This window comes from Columba livia, chromosome 9 (genome assembly GCF_036013475.1).
Source record: "Columba livia isolate bColLiv1 breed racing homer chromosome 9, bColLiv1.pat.W.v2, whole genome shotgun sequence".
Lineage (NCBI taxonomy): Eukaryota > Metazoa > Chordata > Aves > Columbiformes > Columbidae > Columba > Columba livia.
The window spans coordinates 26,263,057-26,279,316 of NC_088610.1; the positions used below are offsets into that span (position 1 = coordinate 26,263,057).

At 36.9% G+C, this 16,260-nt stretch overlaps 1 protein-coding gene and 1 long non-coding RNA gene across 5 annotated transcripts in view; one reads left to right on the forward strand and one right to left on the reverse strand.

Annotated features, from left to right (window-relative positions):
• The window catches only part of CLSTN2 (calsyntenin 2), a 439,253-nt gene that overhangs the window by 120,244 nt on the left and 302,749 nt on the right, over nucleotides 1-16,260 (forward strand). The window lies entirely within an intron of this gene.
• Nucleotides 721-12,074, reverse strand: LOC135580266 (uncharacterized). The gene is made up of 3 exons (XR_010474787.1): nucleotides 11,449-12,074; nucleotides 1,639-1,806; nucleotides 721-960 (listed from the first exon to the last, which is right to left on the reverse strand). It is a non-coding gene; the product is annotated as an uncharacterized LOC135580266 (long non-coding RNA).

Genomic DNA, 16,260 nt, shown 5'->3' on the forward strand with positions numbered 1-16,260 from the left:
AAAATCCATTTTGCTGATAGTGGCATTAAACAAACAGTTACTCCTATTACTTGTTTTCTGCAGCTGTGAACCAGTAATGCCAAATAGTTTTGATGCAGTTGTGCTCTTGATACAATTACGATGTCGCCTTTAAAAGCAGAATTGAGGAGCTCAAGTCCATGAAATCAACAATAAAGATAAATAGGAGAGAATATTTACTGAAAGAAAGTGAAAATCTTGATAGCTCTGTAAAGATCACTGACTGGATTAGTAAGGAGTCAGTCTTCCAGTGAATTCAGAATTTCTAGTAAGAGGGTATGAGTAATTACAGTTTTAAAATTTTGGTGTGGGTTCTGAAAGGAGGAACGTAGATGCATCTGCTGTTGTGTATGGATACACAACCAAAGAAAAACATATGACTGTCTTTTAAACATCTGGAAGACTCAGAGTGAAACTCTGACTGCATTGTTGTCTCAGATTTTTGTTAGCCCTCATTTACTAATCCAAACTATTTTTTTATAGCAAAGAATTAGTTTGTTATTATTTAAGAAAATATCTTCAACCTGTTTTGGTGAGAGCTGAGGAACTGAAATTTAATTCGAGTATTGAAACTGGGTCTGCAGATTTCCCATTTGCTACTGAGAAAATATATCTACTTCAACTTGTAAGTGATAAATAGATTTCTACAGAAATACTGAATACATTGAGATGCTTTGCAGACTTGCAGTTTTTCATAATGTGTCAAACTATATTTAGTATTTTATGACTTTTTTAGAAACTTAAGTAACAACTGCAGCTGTATGTGACAGTTTTTGTAGACGTAAAGAAGTTTATAAAGGCTTAAGCTCCAGTTTGGTTATTTCAGGATTTCTCCTTTTGTCTTTCTCCTTTTCTCATTCATCGACTGCCATGGAATTCTCTTCCACTTCCCCAGTCAGATTGTTGTTTTCAAGGGTGAACATGGCTCTTCTCAAAGCCTTCCTAAACCAAAGCAGAAGTACAACCACAGAAGAATTAAAATTTGATCGCTACCAAATAAAATGTTCACGCAATTAAATACTGTTTCTAATCATGTGAAATAATGGAGGTCAGCTGTAGCAGGAAAAAAACCCGAAGTACTGAGAAGCAATTAACTTTAAGGACTAAGTGATTTCTTTCAATTTTGATCTAGCTATTCCTTTATTATCTCTGCTTTGTGAGCAGAGCGGTAGTTCTTTCTGAGGATTAATATTAATAATAATACATGGTGTGTCTAAATAACCCATTGCTTTGAGTTCTTTTTGACCTCTTGGGCAATGTATTTACCTGAAATGACTTTGCTGTGACTGATCAAAAGGAATAGACGAACATAAGAATGCAAGTAATTAAAAACTCCCCAAAGTAGTTGTAATGTTGCTAAACACAGCAAAACTTTTTTTCTGAAAACTTTAAGGCAGATTTTCTTTCCAGTGAAGACTGATTGTCTTGTCTTTTCAGATCAGTCTAAGGTTTTAGAAGTTTTTGCACAAGAATTTTATTTTAATGTCGTGATGTATTATTGGGGTGGAGGGTGAATGGAAATAGTTTAGCAGTTTTATTACATACATTTCTATGTCCATTTTAAAATGTAATGTGATACCAGTCTACTTTTATAGTATATTTATGTACATGTGTGCTTACCAACAACACTTCTATTTTGAAATGAGCTGATGGAGATATGGTTGCAGTCTGCCTGGATGGCTTGCATCTAGTTTGTGTGCTGTCTTCGTTGTCTCATGCTGCTGGCAGTCACTTTCCATCATGTTCTGTGTTCTTGCAACTGCTTATACAACCCCTGAAGCTGAAATGCTGGAAAAGCGGGGAAGAAGTATTCTGCTCAGTCCCATGTTATGTCTGGTGGTGGATATACCCATAGCCTCAGGATAAATCCTGTTGACTTCCAGTGAGGAGTAGGCGTTAAGACAGTTAGGCTTGTCATCATGGTTCACAACTGGGAAAACTGATGGAAAATCAACTGAAATAGTAATGTTAAAGCACATCCATCTGAAGTGGACTGTGGAGAGGATATTTGGCTAGGTATCCCTAATCTTGCTGGCAAACCTACACTAAAGCCTCTCCCTTATTGAAAGACCAGATCAGGTGTCTGCTGTGTGATCATTTCCAGTTGCATGAGTAAGGGGAGAAATAAATATTTTTCCTTGATCTAGAAATGTATAACTCAATACTTGGGATCTCCCACCATCCCTGCAAGAGGCACTAGGTGTGTGAATGGGTAGTAGAGGCAAACAACCAAAACCATTGCTGGCTTCTTAACCAGATTAAGAAAGAGTATCAGTGCGGATGTTCTGCACTGCAAATGGAGAGGTGGAGACACTCAAGCCTTTAGCTCTGCCCAGAGTCTCCACAAGTGCTACTGCTACCTTTGACCCTGTTTGGACATTCATTTGGAAATAGTGATTATATTTGCTGCTTTTCAGGGGATTAAGCTACAATGTACAGATGTTGCTTTGTTTCTGCAAGAATCTTCACAGGAAGGTCCAGCACCCTTTCACTTGATATCGTGCTTTTACCTAATTAGGCTGAATTCCCTATGAAATAAGCTCCAAGATGCTATGGAAATATGTACCCCAAATCTTTACTAAATGGTTAAACAGGAGCCATCTCACACATGAGACTGCATTCATTTTCTTCCTGGTAGGAGGCAATTATGTGTTAGAGATGGCATAACTGACGTTTGAGAAGAATAGCGTGTAATGGCCACACTCAGGGACCTTGTTTCAGAAGGGAGCATGGTATACTTGCCTATGTGCTTTCTGCAGCCTGGTAGCCTAAGCTGTGAAGGTAAACTTCTGCTGTGAACATAACTAATTAATTCTTTCTCATGTTTCTTACGTGTAAGTATGATCATACGCAGCTGTGCGTATGAAAAGTACTACATAGATATTTATAGAGAAATAGTATCTCCTTGCTGAAGCATTTTTCTTTATTGTTCTAGTAAATCATGAGTAAATAAATTGTAACAGGATAGAAAGCTTTTAAACTAATTAATCAGTGATTGTAACTAATTTTATAAGAGATAGAAATAAGCTCTTGCAATGAAAATACTTATAATAGAAGTGTAACTGTAACCCTTAGCTTTCAAATTGAATCTGAAATCCACTACTTGCTTTCCTCTGCTGAATCTAATTTATTCCTCTATAAATAATGCTACAGGATCACATGGGTGGTTTTGTCAGCAGTGGGCTTCCTTTCTCTATCACAAAAGTGCCCTGGAAACAGGTCAATGATAACTTAAATTCCTCTTTGCAGAGGATAGAGTAGAATGTGTAAAACAAGAATTTGCATTGTGTGGCACCTCAGGCTTATCGTTGTGGGTATGGTGTCTCTAACGCTTTGGTGCTTTGTAAAGGTCAGAGAAGTTTTGAATGGGTTGAAGGTCTCATCTCTCTTGATGCAGCATAGAGTCCAGGCCCTTCCATGTAGTCACAGCCACCTGATGCTCTTTTCAATACTGGCTGTCAGTATCTGTCTCTGTAACAAGTAAAGGGTTGACTGTCTTTTGTTTTGTAAATATCTTTTCAATGTTAATTATCTAAACATTTTTAGCTAAGCTGTTCAGCATGCTTCATGTAGTTGGGTAGGGCAATACACCGATGTTAGCTGCATTTCAATAAATCTAGGTTTATTTTAATTAATGTTACATGGTGTAATTGGAAGGATTTAGTTCTTTGGGTTTGAGCCTAAAGTGCAAGTATGCCAGTGCGGTGGTGAATCCACTAATATGCCAAATGTTCTGCAGATCCTGAGTCTGTGTGTTTACTGGCTTCCCCACTGAACTTTTTCAGCCTAAACTGCGTGTAGTACGCAGTTGCAGGCAGCATACTTTGTACCAGAAACCCATTTAATGAACTTTAGCTTTCTAGAAATTGTCTCTAAGCTATTTATCTAATCAGTATTTATACGGGGAGGAAGACTCATCTAGAGAATGGAACAAATTGTTATTTTTGACAGTTGAAGTAAGTGGAGTTGGATTTCAGCTTAAGTTTAGATTATGAAATAGTGAGTTTGAAAAAATTTGAACTTGTATAGTGTGCTAGTGCTGCAGAAACAACTGGGTAGGTTTTTGATAATTAATTATTCAGGTTGAGTTTCTCTGAGAGGGAAGGAGAACTTAGTTCACATGCACTGCTTATTTATAATTCATAATTAAGGGCAAACAAATTGAAGTGCTGTAGGTAAAAGATTGCATGAGAAAGTGCATGGTTTAGAATGTGGATATCTTTCGTATAATGTTGATAATTATTTCCTTTAAAGAAGAACAGTTTGTTTATCTCAACTTATGTTGCCCTTGGTTTTATGGCATAAGAATGTAACTTGTTACAAAGTATTTCTTTACCACCAGAAATGGTCTGTGAATGCCAAGTTTGCTGAACTGCTGCTGTTTGCTGTTTGTGCTGCATCTAATATAGCTGCTTCCTATTCTTTCATGAGAGGAAATTAAGTTTCTTGGCTTTGATTTACAGTACAAGAGCAGCAAGGGTGACCTGAGCTGAAAAGGCATGGTTTTGACCTTTAGAGACACCTGAAGAAACCTGTAACTGCAGTTTTGATAGCTGAGCTGAGTAAATCTGACTTTAGATATGAGAGACTAAAGTGTTTGTTGTAAAGGAAGGGCGAAACCCCCCTGTTCAGACACTGGGGTGCGTGTTATAAATGGCTCCAGCAGCAGAAAAGCTTGCAGGCCAAGATCGCTGTTTTGACCTCTCAGTATCCCTTGTTTTTGTATTCTGTCAACTGCTTTAAGAGTTAACTGTTAATAATAGAATAATTTAACAAACTTTCTCAGCATAACAGCAGACTGAAATAAGCCTCTAGACTGCTTGTGGCTTTTGTGCCAAAATTCTGTGGTTAAAGCAGAGTCACCGTCCTCATGCTGAAAAGTTGAAACTTAAACTGTTATATTCATTCTTGTAACTTAAAAATGTTCTTAAAAATCTGAATATATTTTCTATAATGGGCTGAACACAGGATAAATCAGTGCTGTTAATTGGGAATATCTGTTTGACATATTTCCTGTCACATCACTGCAAATCACAAAGGGGCTATAACCAAATGATGGCAAACAAATGATGAGTACTTCTCTACAAGCTTTTATTTCAGAGCAGATATAGTTAATCTTTGTAGAGGTGGCCCAAGTGTCCCATAGCTTTCTTCTCTGGTTTTGTGGTTCCTTAAGGAAGGATCATAAAAGCTGTCTTGGAAGTTACAAGAGAGGAAATCGGCTTTGTAGAAGATTGCTAGAGTAGTCCTTGGAGCTACTATGTCACAATTAAAACCCTATGTTAGGACAAAATTTTTAGTTCCAATACTCATTACTGCCTTATTGATAGTTATGCTGTAATTACTGTTTTATTCAGTATTTCCTGTTTTACTGGTGGTGCAGTAGAAAAACCCCAACAGCTTTCTCGACTCAAGGAAATAAGCACGACCATTAAGTGTCTTAATGTTACCAGGATAACTTGTATAAAATTGAACTCTGTCTTTAATTTAAAATGTGTTTTTTATGATCATCATTAGGATGGGAATGACATTAGCAGAACTGACTCCTCAGGTCATTCTCTGCAAGATGGTAATTTATTGAGGGTTTTCCTATTGAGTTGTGAGCCAAGTGCTCCTCAGCTTCATTTCTTTACCAAATGTGTTTTTAAGAAGAACATTTATTTCAGATAGAATTTTTTTGTCCCTAAGGTTTCAGAGTTAAATTTTAACACAGTTATGTCCTCAAGAGCTTAGAAATAACAAACACTTTTGTATATGCTACTGTTCTGAAACAAATAGGTGGAAGAACATAACCCATTCAATGTGTGCAATAGCCTGAAGAGGAATGAATTCTGAAGAACTGAACAGTGCAAAACAGCACTGGTACCAGTGCCTGTTCTTTTGACTTTCCAGAAGGTGTTTTGCTTCTAAATGTGCTTAGGTGTTGTTTGAATTTCAGTTACAGCTACTTGGGAATTCAGACTTGAATCTGAAAAACTTGTTTTAATTTCTCAAGTGTTTGATTTCAATATTAGTTGACATCTGATATCTAAAACTCTCTCAAAGCATTAATGATGTATGCATTTGAAGAACATATATTGTTATCCTACGATAGCAGCTGAAATTGGGGCATATGTTACAGTTACATCTTCTTTCCAAGAAATATTCAGTATTCTACATTATAGTTCCATGTCTAGCATGAAACTAATCAAGTCATACTGTGTTGGATAGTCAAACTTGATTAGGTTGTCTGTAGGATATAATTGGTCATAAAAGGGAGCAGAGCTACTCTACTATCTTTTAAAAATGCTGTCTGCTATGTGATAATAATACTTCTTTTAAAGCCTAGAACAGACAAGGCCCAATGGAAAATGTGATGGCAGTTGTGGAGTTGTGGTACATCAGAAAGTCAGGCCCACTGTGATACACACCAGACTACATGGAGATCTTACCTAGATGAGGAAGAGAATACTAGGTAACCCTGTCATAATTTATTTTACGAACCTAGAAAGGTTCCCATCTTTATTTCAATTTGGTCAGTTTAAGGTAGGCATGAGGTGGGAGACTAGGTCAGACTTGATTAAGTTAAATTTAAGTAAATATAATTCCCTTGCATATATAGCATTGGAAAGGTTATGGACCTTCTGTTTTACTTCCTAAAGCAGGTTTTAAGCTGGAAATGGGCTCTTCCTTCTGCCCTAACAAGTGGATCCACCTGTGTGTGGAGAAGAGGGAAGAGAGGACAAAGAAAGTGGTTGGAAACAAAACTCATGTACATATACCTTAGACTGAAAACTTCCAGAGTGTGTAGTCAGTGCAACTGTGACAAATTCTTTCTTGTTGATTGGTCTACAAGAAAACGTGTGGCTTATATATTTATTATTTCTGGACAGGAGATCTGCATTTCAAGGAGGAAAAAATGCTTTGTTTAAAATAATCAGTCAGTGTTTAGTTAAAGATCCTCACTTGCCCTCAAAATGAAGAGAGTTTTCTAATTTTTTAATGAAAGTATTTTCTAATTTAATGGGTTCTGAAACAAATCAATCTAATATGTACGTCTTTCCAAAAGATTTTTGTAAGCGTTCCTTTTATTTTGCTGCAGTACAAGATCTTAACTTTTAGGTGTTGTACATAATGGAAGATTTAACAAAAGTGAAAGATAAATGCTCGCTACAAGCCTTTTTATTATTTATTGTACAGTAGAAAAAAAACAAAAAGGCTTTTCCTAATGTTATCCCTGCCTAAGGAGTTTAGTTAATGCCAAGTGTACGCTCATTAGGAATTATTTTGAAATTTGTCATAAAACTGCATATTAACTATATTTATTCACTATTCCTGTGAGAGTGCTGTGAAAAATTATAAAGACTTTATTATAATTCACCATTATAAGTGCATTAGTTACTAGACACTGAAGATGCTTTTTGCAAATGGCTTCCTGCATTCTTTCTAAAGGTCATTTTGCTGGTATTAAAATCATTAAGAAAGTCTAAAACTTGCATCTGCATAGGGGTGTCTGCCTGTGTTTGGAAAAATTATTGACAAATGGGGGCAATACACTGCTCAGGGATTAGAATAGAAAGCGATACTGTTGGGGAATACCAGGAGGTTTGCTGGCAAACAGAGCTCTGCCCTGGCCTTGCAGTCCCAGGTATGAGAGGACCAGTATTCATAGTGAATTTTTTCACTGCTCCATCATACTATGGACAGGACCAATGATGGCTTGCCAGGACCAGCTGGCAACAGTGAAGAAACTCCTGTTGTATGATGTCAATCAGTGGCAATTCTAGCAGCGCATGAAATGGGTTTCTTGAACCTGAGTAAGTAATGAATAAAGTCTCCTCTAGGAAAATGCAACAAGAAACAAACAAAAAAAGAATTAAGTTTTTGAATGAAGACTGTTTTTTTGAGAATTTTATCTACCATCCCAATAACTTATGAACTGAAAGAACCTAAACCAATGCAGATGAATTTACTGTGTATTGTCTTAAACCAAAATTGCTTCCAGTGATAGAACTTATAGGTGCAATAACAGAATCTAAGATATTAATAGACTGTGACTTTTTGTCCCTAACTCTACTTCAAAAAGGGAAGTTCCTACTTTTGTTGTGTTTTAGTATTCAGTATGTGGTATTTTAATTAGTTATGCCAGCCCCTGTGCAGAGCATCACATTTAAATTGCTGAGTTGATTAGATGTTTTGTGCAAACAAATACTGTTACTTGTTTTTATTGTCATAGTGTGTGGGCTGACACTACCACCTGAGGTCATGAAGTTGGTAACCTTAAGGCTTCTTTTCCTTCCAAAATGACAGTAGGCTGTGAGGACCCTGTACCAAGAGAACAAAATTATTTCATGACATATCATGGCTGCAGAATGGCCGCTATAGTCTGTAACATCTAAAAAAGTTGAGGAAGCAGTTGCTAAGTTAAATCTTCGAGTGAATTCAATTATTGGTAAAACTTTTTATTATTACTATATTTATACTATCTTTTGAAATGTCTACTGAGTGGTTATTTTTAAATACTTAATTTGTTTCTGTTTTGGAAAGATATAGTCTTAACGTTCTATTGCTTTAGCTTTCTTTTTCTGCCACAGGAACACCAGACATTAATGAAATGTCAATGACTTGCAGTTAAATTTTCTTTCCATATCTAATTAGACCTAAATGGTTAATAAGGTTAGAGAGACTAAATAAAAAGAACACAGTTTACTCTTTCAAATGATGTTCTTGCATTTGCTAAGTCAATTTTAATTACATACATGAAGATACCTGGTTCTTCTAACGTACAGCTTTGAATTGTTTTCAGAGTAATGGGAGATTAAATTTGGCTGGATTTTATTTTATTCAGTCAAGTTATGCCTTCCTCAAGAACACTGTACCTCAAACTGACTAGTTGAGCCCTTAGAAACAAAGACGACTTTTTTTATTTCCCCTGGCACTGTCTTGCTTGACATCTATATTTTTTTTTAGTATCCCTTTAGATTGTAATCAAGTAGACTATTGTCAGATGACTAAAACTGATCGAAAGGTGTGTAACCAAAATGAGCATTTGTTTTAACAGTCAACAAGATGAAAAAGGAGTCTGAGTGGGACACATGAAATGACTAAGATAGGAAGGGAGTTGTCAAGGCTTTAATAGGGAGGCATTTGCTTGTGATACTGTTTGATTGCATAATTAGTTGGTTTTTATTATTATACTAACTGCTGAAATCCCATTATGTTGCAGCAGTCAGACTTGTAATTTCTGACAACATCTAAAGATGCAAAGGAAGCACCTCATTTATTCAGACAGCTGCAGAAGTTAATACAGAGAGATTCCTTCCAGGAAGCCCTTGGTATGGGCTCTAGGTGCAGTGTGGAGATTTGAATGTAGTTGGAGAGAATTATTCTCTTAAAGACAACACCAAGCTTGGCAGAAATGTTGATTTGCTTGAGGGTAGGAAAGCTCTACAGAAGGATGTAGGAGCGAGGTGGGTTTTGGTCTCTTCTTCCAAGTAACAAGCAATAGGACAAGAGGAAATGGCCTCAAGTTGTGCTAGGGGAGGTTTAGGTTGGATACTAGGAAAAACTTCTTCACCAAAAGTGTTGTCAGACGTTGGAACAGGCTGCCCAGGAAAGTGCTTGAGTCACCATCCATGGAGGTATTTAAAAGATGTGTAGATGTGGCACTTAAGGACTTGATTTAATGATGGACTTGGCAGTGCTAGGTTAATGGTTGACTTGATCTTAAAGGTCTTTTCTAAAAGATTCTAAAGCAAGCCTTAGAGCAGAAACCTAGGATACAGAGAAGAACTTTTGGTTTTTTCCCCTTTTCTCTTTCCCTCAGCTTGGGTACTCTTTTTTTTTTTTTTTTTTAATCAGTGGTACAATAGGGTGCAAGTACCTTTTCATGGGGAAGATTGATTTGGTGTGGCTGTTATTTGATATGTTTGGCTCTTGCAGTTATTCTACTCTTACACAGTTACATGATTCCCCCCCCCCCCGCCTTTTTATCTTTATTTAGTGACTGTGCGCACTTTAAATGTAACAGCTTGCTGTAGGAATGTTTACTGTCACCCACAGTAGTTTAACTTTATTTGTGATTATTCATTTCTGAAGGATGATGTGAAACGTTGGATCTCCATTCTTTCTGTTGTAAAGAAAGTAATGCTATGTATTTCCCATTTGTCATCTGTAAAAATTCCCTCAATTCAGTTTTTCAGGAGATGGAAGTAACATCAGTGAAATTGTGTAGATCCTTATCACTGTAGCCAGTTACTTCTACAGCTTTCCGAGGTGTCTTATGGTTTGGGATGTTTAACAAACTGACATATATATGTATGTATGTATGTATATATTTAATCAGCATTTCTATAGCTGAAAGATTGTCTTCTGTGGAACTTAAAAGTGCATAAACTGAGAACTGGATGTCAAGCCAATTTAGTTTTCTGTAGAAAAAATTTTGCATGGCTGATGTCTTGCTCAAAAAAACAGTATAATGTGCTTCCCATCTGTTTTGAATCTAGTTTGCTGCGTGTACTCTCACTGCTTTGCTACTTTAATGAGAAGGGAGCTACTCCATCCAGCCTGTCTGTGGACAGTAATAAGGGATTTTTGTTATCAGGTAGGATAGTTCAGGAATAAAATGAGAGTTCTGCTACCTGAAATGGGATGAGAGGTTATATTTGATGTTCTAAAGGCTCCCTGAAAATACGCTTAATTGCTTATATCCTTTTGGCAGATTAGAAAATGCACTGTGATTGAACTAATAACAACTTGAAACACCGACTCATCTAAAGATATTCCACTAATCTGAGAATCAAGTGAAGAATCACTGAATAACGGAGTAGGTTCTATAACTTCATGTATTGGCAACAGAGTTGTCTGCTGTGTTTTACACTAAATTCCAGTCACAGTCCCAAAACCACAGCAAAGGAATCTCTAAAGAAATAATTTACAGGTAACATGGGTTTCCACTGAGTGTCCACATATGCATGTGGGACCATTCCCTAATGACACTGCATGAAAGATAAAAAGTAGAACTTAGTATGAGAGGAGAGGAGGAAAAAAGCACCTTGGAGAAACTTTTAGATTGTACTTTGTTACACAAGCAATTAACTCTTGTACTGTAGTAGTTTCCTGCTCTAGAGGAAACTTATTCTGTGCATACCTGGATTTTTCATGTTGCTCTCTCCTGCCTCTTCCTCAAATCCTCAGGTTCAGCACAGCACAAATGTAGAGGTACCACTTCTGTTACTAATACTTTTTCATGCTATAAGATGCTAAATATTAAGCCTTTAGTTCAAATATTTGGGCTTATTTTTCATTCAGTAAAGAGGGACTGATACAATGTAGTCCCTCTGGTGTGTGGGGAAAATTTTTTAAGGGCATTCTGCCTTTGTATTCTGTCAGAGATCAATCTAAAAGCATAGCTGTTGACCCTTGTTTTCTAAATACAGAAGGGGAGCTTACCTGTTGATGTATATATCACAGAAGAGGGAATGATTCACAGGGATATGCAGAGCTGTTGAGGTAAGGAGTCCAAGCCAGAAACAGTAGTTAATTTGTATGTACTTCCCCCTTCCCAAAAAAAAAAATAGAGGAAAAACATAGCTATTGTTCATGTGTCTGAACTATTAATGTCAAAAGAGCTTAAAAGTTTGGGTTTTTTTTTTTTGCACATGAAAGGTTGTTCAAATTATTTAGTTAATGGACTCCTACACTGAAGTATTTTTCCGTCTAAGGAAGATTTTTGCCAGGACTGATTTTGCTGCTCTGATGGGCATTCCTGTTGATGCCAGGATTCAGAATGCAGATTCGTACTGTACACACAGACCTGCTGCTGTGTTATGGGAAGGATGTGTGCAGTGAAACCGACTTCATGAAGGAATTGTCAGGTAGAGAGCGTCTTTTCTAAATAAAGCAATTATCGGTTGGTACCTCCAGACCAGAAAGCCAGATGTCTATGCATTGTAGATGAGAGAAAATATAATTTGAGAGAAACAGTGTTATTGGAGAGAAAGACAATGACTTCTTCCTTGAGCTATGTGGGGGCCATCTGTTACTGGGACATGTGACAAGGCCGTAGGTAATTTCTGTTGTACAACACAAATGAACTCGTGAAATCAAATGCATTGCCACATACTACATTCTTTTGCCATATGCTGGTATGTCTGGTAGTAGCCGTACTGTGAACCTTGCTGGATTGTCACAGAAGAGTTGGAAGCAATTTTTTTCTGGAGGTTGTTTATCTTTAGGCTCATTTAAGGCTGTTTAGTTAATACCAGCACAAGATATGATCAGCATACAAGAAAAGTTTCCAAATATCAATAACCTGTGGTGAACAAAGCCTTGTTCAATATGGGCTTTACTTTTCTTTGTTTGCTCCATTGTAGAATTAAGAGTAAACATAAATGAAGTTAATTATTTCAGAATCGGTATTACTGTGGGCTATGCACAGAAAATAAATAGTACCTGTCTGCCAAGGTTTTGATGGAAGACTCAAGCATGCTGTGTAGGAACAAACTTTAGTCATTCATTGTGTGTGTATATAGTACTAAACAATGTTTTAGATTAAACCTGAAACTGGTATTTCAACAGTTTATGTTAATTATGAGACTTGAAGTCTATTTTGACTGCTGCAGACTTGTCATGGGCAAATTTGGCTCAGGCTGTTGAATTATTTTGTTTTGGGAAATATCCTTTCTGGCTTAGTCCACAAGTAGTTCTGAAAATCTCTTTGGTTTCCTGGAAAAGAAGAAATTTCGTAGCCAAATCCGAGATGGAACATAATGTTAGTAGTAGGTGAGAAATCCTCTGTACTAGAAAATTTTGCTTGGTACTTTTATTTCTGGAATATCATTGAGGTTGCAAATTCTGCTGAAACATGCAAAAAATAGGAAATTCACAAAACATGTAATGGTGGAACCGAAGTGATCTATCGCCAATCTCAAAACATATTTTGAAGTCACTCAGGACAGGTCCTGTGAAGAAATCAGTATATTTATGTTTACTCTTAATTCTGCAATGGAGTATAAATAAATAAATGAATAATCTTTACTTATGAGGACAGAAAAGTAAAGGTGCACAGTTTCTTAAATTATCTTGTGAAAGTGTAATCATTTGTGTGTTATATTTGTCACTTCATAATTCATTGCATTGTAGAATTTATAGCAAAAAAGGTGTTTTGGAAAAATTATAAAATATGTTTGCAAAACTATAAAAGGACTAAAAAGAGGGTTGCACAAACTGATATACCTTCTCAAAGCCTAGTGAGTGTTACTGAGCAGTCTTGTACACACAAAAGTCAGCAATTAACACTTGATAAATTATTGAGGCAAAAAGACTGGGAGAAGATATTATAGGAAAGTCACTTCGCACATTTCCTAACCCTATTTAAATAAAACAGTGTACTTGCAAATTAATAGTACTTCGAATTGTGAATATGTATAGGTTTGGAAAAAAACTCCAAACCTGTGTAATGTGTTAGTGAATTTGCATACTGATTCAAATGAAAAGTTAGTTAATGGTTGAGACTGCTTCGTGATGGAATGATTTAACCTTTTTACTGTTGAAATATATCAAGTAAAAAAGACTATACGGGATAAATACTTTCAGTCTTCTTGCACCATGAAAACATCTGTATGGCCAAGGTGGCTCTTGTGGAAGCTGAGAAGAAGCAATCTCTCAGAACAGTAGGTTCTGGGTCAGATTCAGGTCTCCTGTCAGGTATCACTTGCAACATTTGGATCCAGGGCTCTGGCTGCAATGGCTATGACTGAAACACGGAAATATGAAACTAACCAACTAGAAATAACAAACCCTTAACTTTTCTTAGCCAAATTTTGAAAAATTGAAATTCAATACTATTGTAATTTTTGCTCAGTTCTCTAGAATGGGAAAACTTGTGCCATTTGAGATTTTCTTAGGTGACCAACAGTGGCAGAAATTGAATTGGAGTAATTAAAAAAATTGGCTTTATATTGCACATCCTTAGAGAGCTTAGTCATTGAGCTGGCTTTAGTTGAAACAGCACAATTACATTGCCTTTGATTTGTCCCTGCAAATTTATCAGCATCTTTAACACATTTGCAGTATTCTGCTGCCAGCATCACGGAATATATGAGAATGAGAATGCTAGTTTGGATTTTCAGAGAAAATATACAAGTGAAGCCCTTTTTTTTTTCCTTAATGTGCTCTAAATTAGTCTTTTTTTTTCTACCTAATTAACTTCAATATTAAAGACTATAAACTGGCACTTCTTTAATTCAGGGGCTCTTAGCTTTAATACTTGTCTTGGGACCCAGAGGAAATGTACATTACAATGAATGGTCTGTCAGTGTCAGGCAAGGGAGCTGAAGTGATATATTTATCTCATTCTTAGTGATGCTTAAGAAAACAAGTTTATCTAAGTCATAAACCAGACATGAAAGTAACATCTGAAACTAGATCTGTTTCTACTTAAATCTACATGAATGAATGAGGGGGGCAAAAATAACTCCAAATTTACCTTGTTTTTCATTTGGCTCTTTGCCATGTCTTCTGAGAAGACTACAGTCTGGACAAGACACCTACACTTTTTAGTCTTGTGTGAGAGGCCCAGGAGCAGCTGATGTGAGTTGGGGAAGATGCTCTTTTCTGCAGCAGCATCTGGCACAGTGCACCTATAGCTGTGCTGCCTCGGGGGTGTGCTGTGGTTGCTGTCACTGGTGGTACTGCAGCTTGTGCAGTTACGTCTGCAGGAACTATAGATTAGTGGGTGTGAAGCTGTGACAGCACTGAACTCATCATGGGTGACTGCCTGAAAATGTACTTGGGCTGTTAAATTGATTTTTGCAGCTAACATGACCTCTCAGTTTTTGAGCAGTATTTAGTATTTTAAAGCTATTTTAGATATTTTTAGGGGCAGGACTTTCTTGTCCAGCACGTAGTGAATCTCTCCTGCCCTTCTGCTGCCATTATCCCTTAGACTCATTATGCTCTTTGCCTGCACTGTGCAGGCATCTTGGATGCTGTAGGGGATCTCAGGCAGCGCTGGATGCCCGCTGTTAGGTTGTTCCATCAAGCTGCAGGTGACTATTTGGAAGTGAGTTTGGGAGTTTCCACTTGAGCTGAAATCACTGCAGTGATACCAGCTGTAGACATAACACTGAAATTACCCACTGGTCATGTTGGTTGCACTGCAGAGTACAGTTTACTTGTACCTCTTGATTTTATTATTATTCACATGCTATGTAAGGGCATATTTTCATACCACGTATTTCTGTAAGCTCTATATGAGTAACTAATCTGTGTCATATAAAAGACACATATTGTGGAATATCTTCTAAGATACCATACAGTGAATACGTTTAAAAAATTTCTTTCTAAAAAAAGTGATTAAAAGTATTAAGTAGATGGTTTCTAAAGGACGCACAACTGTGCAGTACTTCATAAATATTTTTAAAGATTAATGTTTTGATTACAGTTCTCAATTGAAATTTATTTTCTTCCCTGGAAGAAGAAGGGCAGGGCTGCTCATGTTCTTTTATTCATTTTGGACAAAAGGTAGAGATGAAGAGCAAAGTTATTGAAAGCCCTCTCTCTCTTTCTGGAATGAGAATAGACACTTAATGGCTAGCGCCTTGCACAAATTGTCTATCTTATTATTGGAGATAGAATCTCTAAGGACAAGTCACTACCTCCTTGTTGTCTTCTCAATCACAAAAGGAGAACATGATTCCCCTCTAGAATTCAGTCTTGCATCCTCCAGTCTGTTGCTCTGTCTTCTGTTCCCTGTGTCTCATCTTCACAAGATGGTGTTGGCATTGACCTGAGGCACCCCAGTGAGCAGAAGAGCATGAGTAGAGAAAGCTTGGATTTTTTTCCTATAGTTCACAGAGAAGATATAAAGGGGCAGGTGTTGTGCTCAGTTACTTGTGTTTCTTCGCGGTAATCCCAGACCCTCTTTACTACTTATGAAGTTGTTTCATTCTCTAATAGGCAGCACACTGTCAGCTACTAATGTCTTCAAAGTAACGTGAAGTATTTTTAGCATCTTCTTTCTTCCTGGCTTAGTGTGTGTGTTTGCTGACCTATTCATATCCACCCCTCTAGAAAGCATTGTTCATTTTTTTTAGTGAACAAGTGTGTATTGGAAAAATTGAGACCTACTGAAATGCTGAATTTAATGAAAAGCTTAAGGTCAATAATGTAAATACTGGTAGAAAGGTTGACTAGAATTTTAGAGGATTTTCAGCACAACTGCTTTCCTGACTGTGCCAAATTTTGCTAAACCAGAGTGCT